Source organism: Thalassophryne amazonica, chromosome 1 (genome assembly GCF_902500255.1).
Source record: "Thalassophryne amazonica chromosome 1, fThaAma1.1, whole genome shotgun sequence".
NCBI classification, from domain to species: Eukaryota; Metazoa; Chordata; class Actinopteri; order Batrachoidiformes; family Batrachoididae; genus Thalassophryne; species Thalassophryne amazonica.
Window position 1 is genome coordinate 154,830,014 of NC_047103.1, and position 11,892 is coordinate 154,841,905.

An 11,892-nucleotide genomic window follows, 5' to 3' on the forward strand; every position below is an offset into this window, starting at 1 on the left:
GATGCTATTTTGGGTTTTCTGTTTCCTGTTTCTTCAGCTTGGTAAAACTTTGTAAAAACCTTGTAACTGTTAGAATGGCCTAAGCAGGGGGTCACCCCTCTGAGTCTGGTCTGCTTGAGATTTCTTCCTCAACATCATCAGAGGGAGTTTTTCCTTACCACTGTCACCTGTGTGCTTGCTGTAGGGGTTGGTAATGTTAGACCTTACTCATGTGAAGTGCCTTTCATTTATTTATTTATATTTTTGATCCAAGTTTGACAATACTTTGATGGTTTTGATGGTCTGATTGAGAGTCAACCAAGGACAAAGTAATTTGAGTTTGAGAAAAATTTGTGAAAACACAAGTTCACAGGCCAAGGTCAAACTTTTGGCTTAATTCTTATGTATACAACCCCTGGCAAAAATTATGGAATCACCGGCCTCAGAGGATGTTCATTCAGTTGTTTAATTTTGTAGAAAAAAAGCAGATCACAGACATGACACAAAACTAAAGTCATTTCAAATGGCAACTTTCTGGCTTTAAGAAACACTATAAGAAATCAAGAAAAAAAGATTGTGGCAGTCAGTAACGGTTACTTTTTTAGACCAAGCAGAGGAAAAAAATATGGAATCACTCAATTCTGAGGAAAAAATTATGGAATCACCCTGTAAATTTTCATCCCCCAAATTAACACCTGCATCAAATCAGATCTGCTCATTGACATTGACCCTATGCCATGACATTGACCCTATGTGTCTTTTTGCAAGGAATGTTTTTGCAGTTTTTGCTCTATGGCAAGATGCATTATCATCTTGAAAAATGATTTCATCATCCCCAAACATCCTTTCAATTGTCCAAAATATCAACATAAACTTGTGCATTTATTGATGATGTAATGACAGCCATCTCCCCAGTGCCTTTACCTGACATGCAGCCCCATATCATCAATGACTGTGGAAATTTACATGTTCTCTTCAGGCAGTCATCTTTATAAATATCATTGGAAAGGCACCAAACAAAAGTTCCAGCATCATCACCTTGCCCAATGCAGATTCGAGATTCATCACTGAATATGACTTTCATCCAGTCATCCACAGTCCACGATTGCTTTTCCTTAACCCATTGTAACCTTGTTTTTTTTCTGTTTAGGTGTTAATGATGCCTTTCGTTTAGCTTTTCTGTATGTAAATCCAATTTCCTTTAGGCGGTCTCTTACAGTTCGGTCACAGACGTTGACTCCAGTCTCCTCCCATTCGTTCCTCATTTGTTTTGTTGTACATTTTTCGATTTTTGAGACATATTGCTTTAAGTTTTCTGTCTTGACGCTTTGATGTCTTCCTTGGTCTACCAGTATGTTTGCCTTTAACAACCTTCCCATGTTGTTTGTATTTGGTCCAGAGTTTAGACACAGCTGACTGTGAACAACCAACATCTTTTGCAACATTGCGTGATGATTTACTCTCTTTTAAGAGTTTGATAATCCTCTCCTTTGTTTCAATTGACATCTCTCGTGTTGGAGCCATGATTCATGTCAGTCCACTTGGTGCAACAGCTCTCCAAGGTGTGATCACTCCTTTTTAGATGCAGACTAACGAGCAGATCTGATATGATGCAGGTGTTAGTTTTGGGGATGAAAATTTACAGGGTGATTCCATAATTTTTTCCTCAGAATTGAGTGATTCCATATTTTTTTCCTCTGCTTGGTCTAAAAAAGTAACCGTTACTGACTGCCACAATCTTTTTTTCTTGATTTCTTATAGTGTTTCTTAAAGCCAGAAAGTTGCCATTTGAAATGACTTTAGTTTTGTGTCATGTCTGTGATCTGCTTTTTTTCTACAAAATTAAACAACTGAATGAACATCCTCCGAGGCCGGTGATTCCATAATTTTTGCCAGGGGTTGTAGGAGATGTTAAAAATTATTTTTAATATATATATATATATATATATATATATATATATATATATATATATATATATTTTGAGTAACTTTTTTGCGATATATTTATAACGCTATATAGGCATATACCTACCATCCCTGGTTCTCAAGACCAGGCACCTAAGTGGCTCGACTCTACTCTACTCTTTGCTACTCTCCTATTTTACTCCCCTTTAGATATTTAGATATACCTTTGTATACTGGCATAGTTCCACCTTAGAACTGGAATATAATATATAAGATATACCTTACTGAACTTTCATGTGCTGTCCACACTGCAGGCCCTTATATAAAGACAGTGGAGTGTATATGGGTGTGCATGTATGTATGCCCCCACCACCACCCTCACACAAACTAGACCCACACAAACACTCCCTGCTCCCTACCCCTGCCATGTAAACTTAGCGGTATGTGGGTATGTATGTATGTCTGTCTCCCCACCCCACATAAAACCACACGCACAAACAAATATTTAACAATTTAGCAAACATAATTTCCTAATGTGAACTACAGTGCATCATTAAGTATTCACAGCGCTTCACTCTTTCCGCATTATGTTGTGTGACACCCTTATTCCAAAACAGATGAAATTCTTTTTTTTCCCTCAAAATTCTACATTCAATAATCAATCAATCAATTTTATTTATATAGCGCCAAATCACAACAAACAGTTGCCCCAAGGTGCTTTATATTGTAAGGCAAGGCCATACAATAATTACGGGGAAAACCCCAACGGTCAAAACGACCCCCTGTGAGCAAGCACTTGGCGACAGTGGGAAGGAAAAACTCCCTTTTAACAGGAAGAAACCTCCAGCAGAACCAGGCTCAGGGAGGGGCAGTCTTCTGCTGGGACTGGTTGGGGCTGAGGGAGAGAACCAGGAAAAAGACATGCTGTGGAGGGGAGCAGAGATCAATCACTAATGATTAAATGCAGAGTGGTGCATACAGAGCAAAAAGAGAAAGAAACACTCAGTGCATCATGGGAAACCCCCAGCAGTCTAAGTCTATAGCAGCATAACTAAGGGATGGTTCAGGGTCACCTGATCCAGCCCTAACTATAAGCTTTAGCAAAAAGGAAAGTTTTAAGCCTAATCTTAAAAGTAGAGAGGGTGTCTGTCAATACCCCATAATGACAATGTGAAAAAAGGTTTTTTGTTTTGTTTTTTTAGATTTTTGCAAATTTATTAAAAACTAGAGCCCCGGACTGTCCACCGGTTTCAGGATTCTTTTTCAGATAATTTTCACAGAACATTGGTTATCTTTGCTATGCACAATTTGTCATTGCTTTTTGGCACATGGTTTGTGATTGATAACTGGAAGACAGACAAACAAGAATAAAACTGGAACTTCCATCCAATTTTGGTGGTATAGGTAAATGCATAACAGAAAAATGAGAGGGATTGAGACACTTTTGACTGAGATATACTGCAAAATGTACACCAAATGGGCTTTTCAATATTAAATTCAAATGTCCACAAAATCCACAACCTGAAGCAGATCTGGATCAAACTTTGTCAGACGATACTGAGTGCCAGTCTGCACCTCACCTTCAAATATGAGAGGGATTTGGGCATTTTTGATTAAGATATAATACACATAAAATGGGGTTTTCAAAGTTGAATTAAAATGGCAAGGAAATCTGTAAAGTGGATCAGACCCTGATCAAACTTTGTCAGTCGATAAATGATACCATCCTACATAAGGCTCTCAACTATGAAATAAATGTGCTCTTTTTTGACAGTTAGGAATTTCTGAAAATTTATTCATGCTAAAGATAAGGATTTTCCCATTTTCCAAGATCTTTCCTGGCTTTGACTTTTGACATATGACCTTGAAAACTGAATCCCTGATTGCAGGGGTAGGCAACCTGTTCCAGAAAGAGCCATGAGGGTGCAGGTTTTCTTTGCAGCCACTGACTCCACCAGGTGATTTTACTGATTAATATCACTTTGAGCAGATGGAATCAGTTAATCAGTGAAATCACCTGGTGGAGTCAGTGGCTGCAAAGAAAACCTGCACCCTCATGGCTCTTTCTGGAACAGGTTGCCTACCCCTGCCTTATTGCCTATCAGGATCAGTCCACAAAATATTCCTCCATTTCTCTTTAGGCCAGTTGATGTGTTCTTTGGCAAATTGTAGCCTCTTCTGCACGTCTTTTATTTAACAGAGGGGCTTTGCGGGGGATTCTTGCAAATAAAGTAGCTTCACACAGGCGTCTTCTAACTGTCACAGCACTTACAGGTAACTCCAGACTGTCTTTGATCATCCTGGAGCTGATCAGTGGGTGAGCCTTTGCCATTCTGGTTATTCTTCTATCCATTTTGATGGTTGTTTTCCGTTTTCTTCCATGCATCTCTAGTTTTATTGTCCATTTTAAAGCATTGGAGATCATTGTAGATGAACAGCCTATAATTTTTTGCACCTGCATATAAGTTTTCCCCTCTCCAATCAACTTTTTAATCAGACTACGCTGTTCTTCTGAACAATGTCTTGAACGTCCCATTTTCCTCAGGCTTTCAAAGAGAAAAGCATGTTCAACAGGTGCTGGCTTCATCCTCAAATAGGGGACACCTGATTCACACCTGTTTGTTCCACAAAATTAACGAACTCACTGACTGAATGCCACACTACTATTATTGTGAACACCCCCTTTTCTACTTTTTTATTGATAGCCCAATTTCATAGCCTTAAGAGTGTGCATATTGTGAATGCTTGGTCTTGTTGGATTTGTGAGAATCTACTAAATCTACTGGTACCTTGTTTCCCATGTAACAATAAGAAATATACTCAAAACCTGGATTAATCTTTATAGTCACATAGCACTACTATTATTCTGAACACTACTGTATAAGGTCCCACAGTTGACAGTGAATGTCAGAGCACAAACCAAGCATGAAGTCAAAGAAATTGTCTGTAGCCCTCTGAGACAGGATTGTCTCAAGACACAAATCTGGGGAAGGGTACAGAAACATTCCTGCTGCTTTGAAGGTCCCAACCAGCACAGTGGCCTCCATCAACCATAAATGGAAGACATTCTGATCCATCAGGACTCTTCCTACAGCTGGCCACCCATCTAACGTGAGCGATCTCTAATCTCTTGCTTGCCTCTAGTGGTGGTTGGCTGTCACTGCGGTATTGTATCACTTCCTGTTCCGGAGCACAGCTGTGTTTTGCTGTATCTGTTAGCTGTTTAATCTGCGCAGTTAGATTGATCTAGTTAACTAGATAACGATTTGTTTCACAGTGTAATCTTCACGTGCCTTAACTAAAGCACTCCCTGTGCTGAATCACCTCTAAATTATTTACACATTATTCACTTTGTGTGTTTTTAGGAATCCGATAGCTTAGCGCAGCTACTAGCTCTTAGCCGATTTAGCATGGCGGCTTCTCCTGTCTCTCCCGCACTTTTCTGCTCTGGGTGTGAAATGTTTAGTTATTCCTCGGCCTCCTTTAGCAGTAATGGTACTTGTAATAAGTGTTGTTGTGTGTTGGGGGGGGTGTGGCTGGACATTTTGGTGTTCTTTTCTTTTCTTTGCTCTCCAGGTGGTATGAAAACTGATTTGTCTGTGGAGAAGGTGCTGGCTGAAGAGTCCTTCACCCTCATCAATGTTATGTGCAGCACCTGTGGATGGTGCTCACATGCAACCTTAAAGACTTTCAGCTGAAGTAGATAATTAGATGGCGTTCTGCATTTAAGCCATGTGTGATTCAAGCAGAATTGCCGGGAACTCGACCTTGTGGTGTTCGTTTGTGAGACGCTGAGGACCGCGCCTGGGTTTGACATCGTGCCTGTGAAGGAAGAAGGGTGAGGGACACATGCTATCAGCACACATCAGAGGTGAATAATTGTTTGACTAATTGTTGATAGTAACTTGGTATTTTGTTACGCAGTATATTTGAATTGTGATGAGAATTGTGCAGCTCGCTTCTCTCTGCCGTGGCGTGCGGACAACTGATCCTCCACCTGTTGTGAGAAGCTGCTCATTTACATAAATCTTAAATACAGACCTGAATGTGTTGCTGATAGTGTGTGCCTTTTGAAGGATATTGCTTGTAACTGCTGACTTACCTCACCTCTTCTATCCTTCGGAGAGAGTCGGTTTGTCGTGTCCACCTGGGGGGTGTTTGGCGGCCTTGATCCTTTTGGGCGCTGGAGAGCGTGCCAGCCTTCACTCCACCAGACTGACGCTGTTTTAGTTTGTACACGTTGTTATGCACCAAAGGGTGGAAGAAATAAATTGTTTTGTTATTGGAACCGCTTTCTGGTTATTTTAGCGCTGGGTTCCGTCAGACGCAGGTCCGCTCCTCAACCCGCGTCGACACATAACAGTAGTTCCCGGCCATTCCATAATGGACCCAGCGGCAGAGGCGGTTCCTTTCGCCGAAAGAGTTCAAGAACACTTGGAAAAAATATGGGAGCAATTACTGCAGCTCGCAAACCAAATTAAACCAACAGGCGCCCGTGTTATGGAGCTTGCAGCGCAAGCCGTTCCGCTTCCTGCTGCTCGAGCTGCGGCACCATCGATACCGGTGCAGATAACTCCGTCTCCCAGAGATTCGGCGTCCGAACTGATTATTTGTCATCCGGAGCCTTATGCGGGAGACGTTGAAGCCTGTGCTTCGTTTTTGATGCAATGTTCTCTGGTGACGTATCTCCAGGTGTTCTGGGACAGGCGAAATAATACACACAAAAAAAAAAAAAACTTGTATGGGTTAATGTTTTGTTTCTGTGAATAGGGGTTATAATTTGTTTGGGGAGTCAGAGGCGTGTCTGGTGGAGTGAACGATAGGCGGTTAGAAGCCCGTCTGGACTCACTTGATCGTTGTTTTTTTATGTGTATTTAGGTATTTTCTGTTTGGGTCTGGGTTCGTTTTGTTTTGTTGTTTTTTATTTCCCTACTTCCCTAACCCCAACCTCACTTGCCCCAAGACCGTTCGTCTTGTGGGTTGTGGGGTGGTGCAGGTTGGTCACGCTGAGCGTTCTCAGAAGACCTCTGCACCTAGGGGGGGTTGTTAGGGGCGTTTTTCTTGGTTTGGTTAGGGCCCGGTTCCACTCCAGCCTCGGTGGGCCTTTGTACCGTTCATCATTGGTGTTGCCGGGGTGTGGTGCAGCGGGGACATACCTCAGTCGGAGGGGTGGGCCGATCTGTTGCCGTTCGCCATTTCGGTAGTTCCACCCCTCCCGAGAGGCTGGGGTATGGTCGAGTTGGGGCACCGGACGTATTTCCGGTTTTCCGCTGCGCCTAGGGGTTGGGGCTGGGTTAGTTTTTCCTGTTCCCTTCCCCGCCTTGATGTTTTGTGCTGTTCGCCAAAATTGAGCCGCAGAGGGGCTCTGGGAGGGACCTGGGGTCTTTCGGGGTGCCGGGGAAGGTAACAGGGTTTAACGGTTGTTTTATTTGCCCCCGGGGTTGTTTAGGGTAGTCCTCCGGGGGTTGGACTTTGATTTTGTTTTGTTTCCTTCCGGATTCCACCTCCAGGGTTGATGGGACGGTCCTCTGTGGGGGAATTGGTTTGTGGGGCCGACTAGCCAAGTGTGGCCGGGTCTGGGGTTCCGGGGTTGTGGGGAGGGTGCCTCCTGGGGTTTGATGGTACGGTCCTCTGGGGGGCGCCGTTTGCTCCATGTGTACCTGGGAACCTTTGTGGGATTCCGGTTCTGGCTATTCCTCCTGGAACCGGCGGTAAAGGCCTTCTGGGGGTGTTGGGCTCTGCAAGTCGTTCTGGGAGGGTTGTTTGTTATTTTCTTTTATGCATTTATGTTTGTATTGTGTTTGTGGGGCTGTGTTGGGTTTTTGCATTTGGGAGTTTTTCTTTTCTTCCCGGGGTTGGATGGGACGGTTGCCTGGGGAGGTTTTGGGTGGGTTTTATGTTTTTTCTTGTATGTTGGATTGTATTAGGGACTGTTTTGGGGTTTTTGTTGATGCCAGCCGGCCTTCCAGCTTCGGTGCCCTGTCCTGCTGTCTGTGGTGGACCTTGGGAGCGTTATGCTGTTTGCTTCCTGATGAGGACCCCGGAGGGAGGTGCTATTCTCGGACCTGGTCTGTTCGGTCGCCGGGAGGCTTCCCGTTAAAGGGGGGGTACTGTTGTGTGTTGGGGGGGTGTGGCTGGACATTTTGGTGTACTTTTCTTTTCTTTGCTCTCCAGGTGGTATGAAAACTGATTTGTCTGTGGAGAAGGTGCTGGCTGAAGAGTCCTTCACCCTCATCAACGTTATGTGCAGCACCTGTGGATGGTGCTCACATGCAACCTCAAAGACTTTCAGCTGAAGCAGATAATTAGATGGCGTTCTGCATTTAAGCCATGTGTGATTCAAGCAGAATTGCCGGGAACTCGACCTTGTGGTGTTTGTTTGTGAGATGCTGAGGACCACGCCTGGGTTTGACATCGTGCCTGTGAAGGAAGAAGGGTGAGGGACACATGCTGTCAGCACACATCAGAGGTGAATAATTGTTTGACTAATTGTTGATAGTAACTTGGTATTTTGTTACGCAGTATATTTGAATTGTGATGAGAATTGTGCAGCTCGTTTCTCACTGCCGTGGCGTGCGGACAACTGATCCTCCACCTGTTGTGAGAAGCTGCTCATTTACATAAAGCTTAAATACAGACCTGAATGTGTTACTGATAGTGTGTGCCTTTTGAAGGATATTGCTTGTAACTGCTGACTTACCTCACCTCTTCTATCCTTCGCAGAGAGTCAGTTTGTTGTGTCCACCTGGGGGGTGTTTGGCGGTAAAAGTGAGTCCAGAAGCGCCGGGCCTCGATCCTTTTGGGCGCTGGAGAGCGTGCCAGCCTTCACTCCACCAGACTGACGCTGTTTTAGTTTGTACACGTTGTTATGCACCAAAGGGTGGAAGAAATAAATTGTTTTGTTATTGGAACCGCTTTCTGGTTATTTTAGCGCTGGGTTCCGTCAGACGCAGGTCCGCTCCTCAACCCACGTCGACACATAACAAGTGTAGCTTATTCGTAGCTTTGGAGGCCAGGCTGGGCGAATTGGAGACTCGGCTCTGCACCGTGGAAAATTCTACAGCTAGCCAGGCCCCTGTAGTTGGTGCGGACCAAGGTAGCTTAGCCGCCGTTAGTTCCCTTCCAGCAGATCCCGAGCAGCCGGGAAAGCAGGCCGACTGGGTGACTGTGAGGAGGAAGCGTAGCCCTAAACAGAAGCCCCGTGTACACCGCCAACCCGTTCACATCTCTAACCGTTTTGCCCCACTCCACGACACACCCACTGAGGATCAAACTCTGGTTATTGGCAATTCTGTTTTGAGAAATGTGAAGTTAGCGACACCAGCAACCATAGTCAATTGTCTTCCGGGGGCCAGAGCAGGCGACATTGAAGGAAATTTGAAACTGCTGGCTAAGGCTAAGCGTAAATTTGGTAAGATTGTAATTCACGTCGGCAGTAATGACACCCGGTTACGCCAATCGGAGGTCACTAAAATTAACATTGAATCGTGTGTAACTTTGCAAAAAACAATGTCGGACTCTGTAGTTTTCTCTGGGCCCCTCCGCAATCGGACCGGGAGTGACATGTTTAGCCGCATGTTCTCCTTGAATTGCTGGCTGTCTGAGTGGTGTCCAAAAGATGAGGTGGGCTTCATAGATAATTGGCAAAGCTTCTGGGGAAAACCTGGTCTTGTTAGGAGAGACGGCATCCATCCCACTTTGGATGGAGCAGCTCTCATTTCTAGAAGTCTGGCCAATTTTATTAAATCCTCCAAACCGTGACTATCCAGGGTTGGGACCAGGAAGCAGAGTTGTAGTCTTACACACCTCTCTGCAGCTTCTCTCCCCCTGCCATCCCCTCATTACCCCATCCCTGTAGAGACGGTGCCTGCTCCCAGACCACCAATAACCAGCAAAAATCTATTTAAGCATAAAAATTCAAAAAGAAAAAATAATATAGCACCTTCAACTGCACCACAGACTAAAACAGTTAAATGTGGTCTATTAAACATTAGGTCTCTCTCTTCTAAGTCCCTGTTAGTAAATGATATAATAATTGATCAACATATTGATTTATTCTGCCTTACAGAAACCTGGTTACAGCAGGATGAATATGTTAGTTTAAATGAGTCAACACCCCCGAGTCACACTAACTGCCAGAATGCTCGTAGCACGGGCCGAGGCGGAGGATTAGCAGCAATCTTCCATTCCAGCTTATTAATTAATCAAAAACCCAGACAGAGCTTTAATTCATTTGAAAGCTTGACTCTTAGTCTTGTCCATCCAAATTGGAAGTCCCAAAAAACAGTTTTATTTGTTATTATCTATCGTCCACCTGGTCGCTACTGTGAGTTTCTCTGTGAATTTTCAGACCTTTTGTCTGACGTAGTGCTTAGCTCAGATAAGATAATTATAGTGGGCGATTTTAACATCCACACAGATGCTGAGAATGACAGCCTCAACACTGCATTTAATCTATTATTAGACTCAATTGGCTTTGCTCAAAATGTAAATGAGTCCACCCACCACTTTAATCATATCTTAGATCTTGTTCTGACTTATGGTATGGAAATTGAAGACTTAACAGTATTCCCTGAAAACTCCCTTCTGTCTGATCATTTCTTAATAACATTTACATTTACTCTGATGGACTACCCAGCAGTGGGGAATAAGTTTCATTACACTAGAAGTCTTTCAGAAAGCGCTGTAACTAGGTTTAAGGATATGATTCCTTCTTTATGTTCTCTAATGCCATATACAACACAGTGCAGAGTAGCTACCTAAACTCTGTAAGTGAGATAGAGTATCTCGTCAATAGTTTAGAGATTAGAGCATGCCATAGGTATTAAAGGCACTGCGCTGCGGTGGTTTGAATCATACACTCAACAAAAATATAAACGCAACACTTTTGGTTTTGCTCCCATTTTGTATGAGATGAACTCAAAGATCTAAAACTTTTTCCACATACACAATATCACCATTTCCCTCAAATATTGTTCACAAACCAGTCTAAATCTGTGATAGTGAGCACTTCTCCTTTGCTGAGATAATCCATCCCACCTCACAGGTGTGCCATATCAAGATGCTGATTAGACACCATGATTAGTGCACAGGTGTGCCTTAGACTGCCCACAATAAAAGGCCACTCTGAAAGGTGCAGTTTTGTTTTATTGGGGGGGGGATACCAGTCAGTATCTGGTGTGACCACCATTTGCCTCATGCAGTGCAACACATCTCCTTCGCATCATCCGTGAAGAGAACACCTCTCCAACGTGCCAAACGCCAGCGAATGTGAGCATTTGCCCACTCAAGTCGGTTACGAGGACGAACTGGAGTCAGGTCGAGACCCCGATGAGGATGACGAGCATGCAGATGAGCTTCCCTGAGACGGTTTCTGACAGTTTGTGCAGAAATTCTTTGGTTATGCAAACCAACTGTTCCAGCAGCTGTCCGAGTGGCTGGTCTCAGACGATCTTGGAGGTGAACATGCTGGATGTGGAGGTCCTGGGCTGGTGTGGTTACATGTGGTCTGTGGTTGTGAGGCTGGTTGGATGTACTGCCAAATTCTCTGAAACACCTTTGGAGACGGCTTATGGTAGAGAAATGAACATTCAATACACGAGCAACAGCTCTGGTTGACATTCCTGCTGTCAGCATGCCAATTGCACGCTCCCTCAAATCTTGCGACATCTGTGGCATTGTGCTGTGTGATAAAACTGCACCTTTCAGAGTGGCCTTTTATTGTGGACAGTCTAAGGCACACCTGTGCACTAATCATGGTGTCTAATCAGCATCTTGGTATGGCACACCTGTGAGGTGGGATGGATTATCTCAGCAAAGGAGAAGTGCTCACTATCACAGATTTAGACTGGTTTGTGAACAATATTTGAGGGAAATGGTGATACTGTGTATGTGGAAAAAGTTTTAGATCTTTGAGTTCATCTCATACAAAATGGGAGCAAAACCAAAAGTGTTGCGTTTATATTTTTGTTGAGTATATTTATCTAATAGATTACAATTTGTTCATGT

General features: G+C 43.7%; 1 protein-coding gene across 1 annotated transcript in view; it reads right to left on the bottom strand.

Annotated features, from left to right (window-relative positions):
- slc15a1b (solute carrier family 15 member 1b) overlaps positions 1-10,774 on the bottom strand; it is a 33,018-nt gene extending 22,244 nt beyond the window's left edge. Inside the window, exon 1 of the mRNA XM_034176925.1 lies at positions 10,768-10,774. The gene's annotated coding sequence lies outside the window, so the exon portion shown is untranslated. The remainder of the gene's footprint in view (positions 1-10,767) is intronic.
- Positions 10,775-11,892: the final 1,118 nt, after the last annotated feature.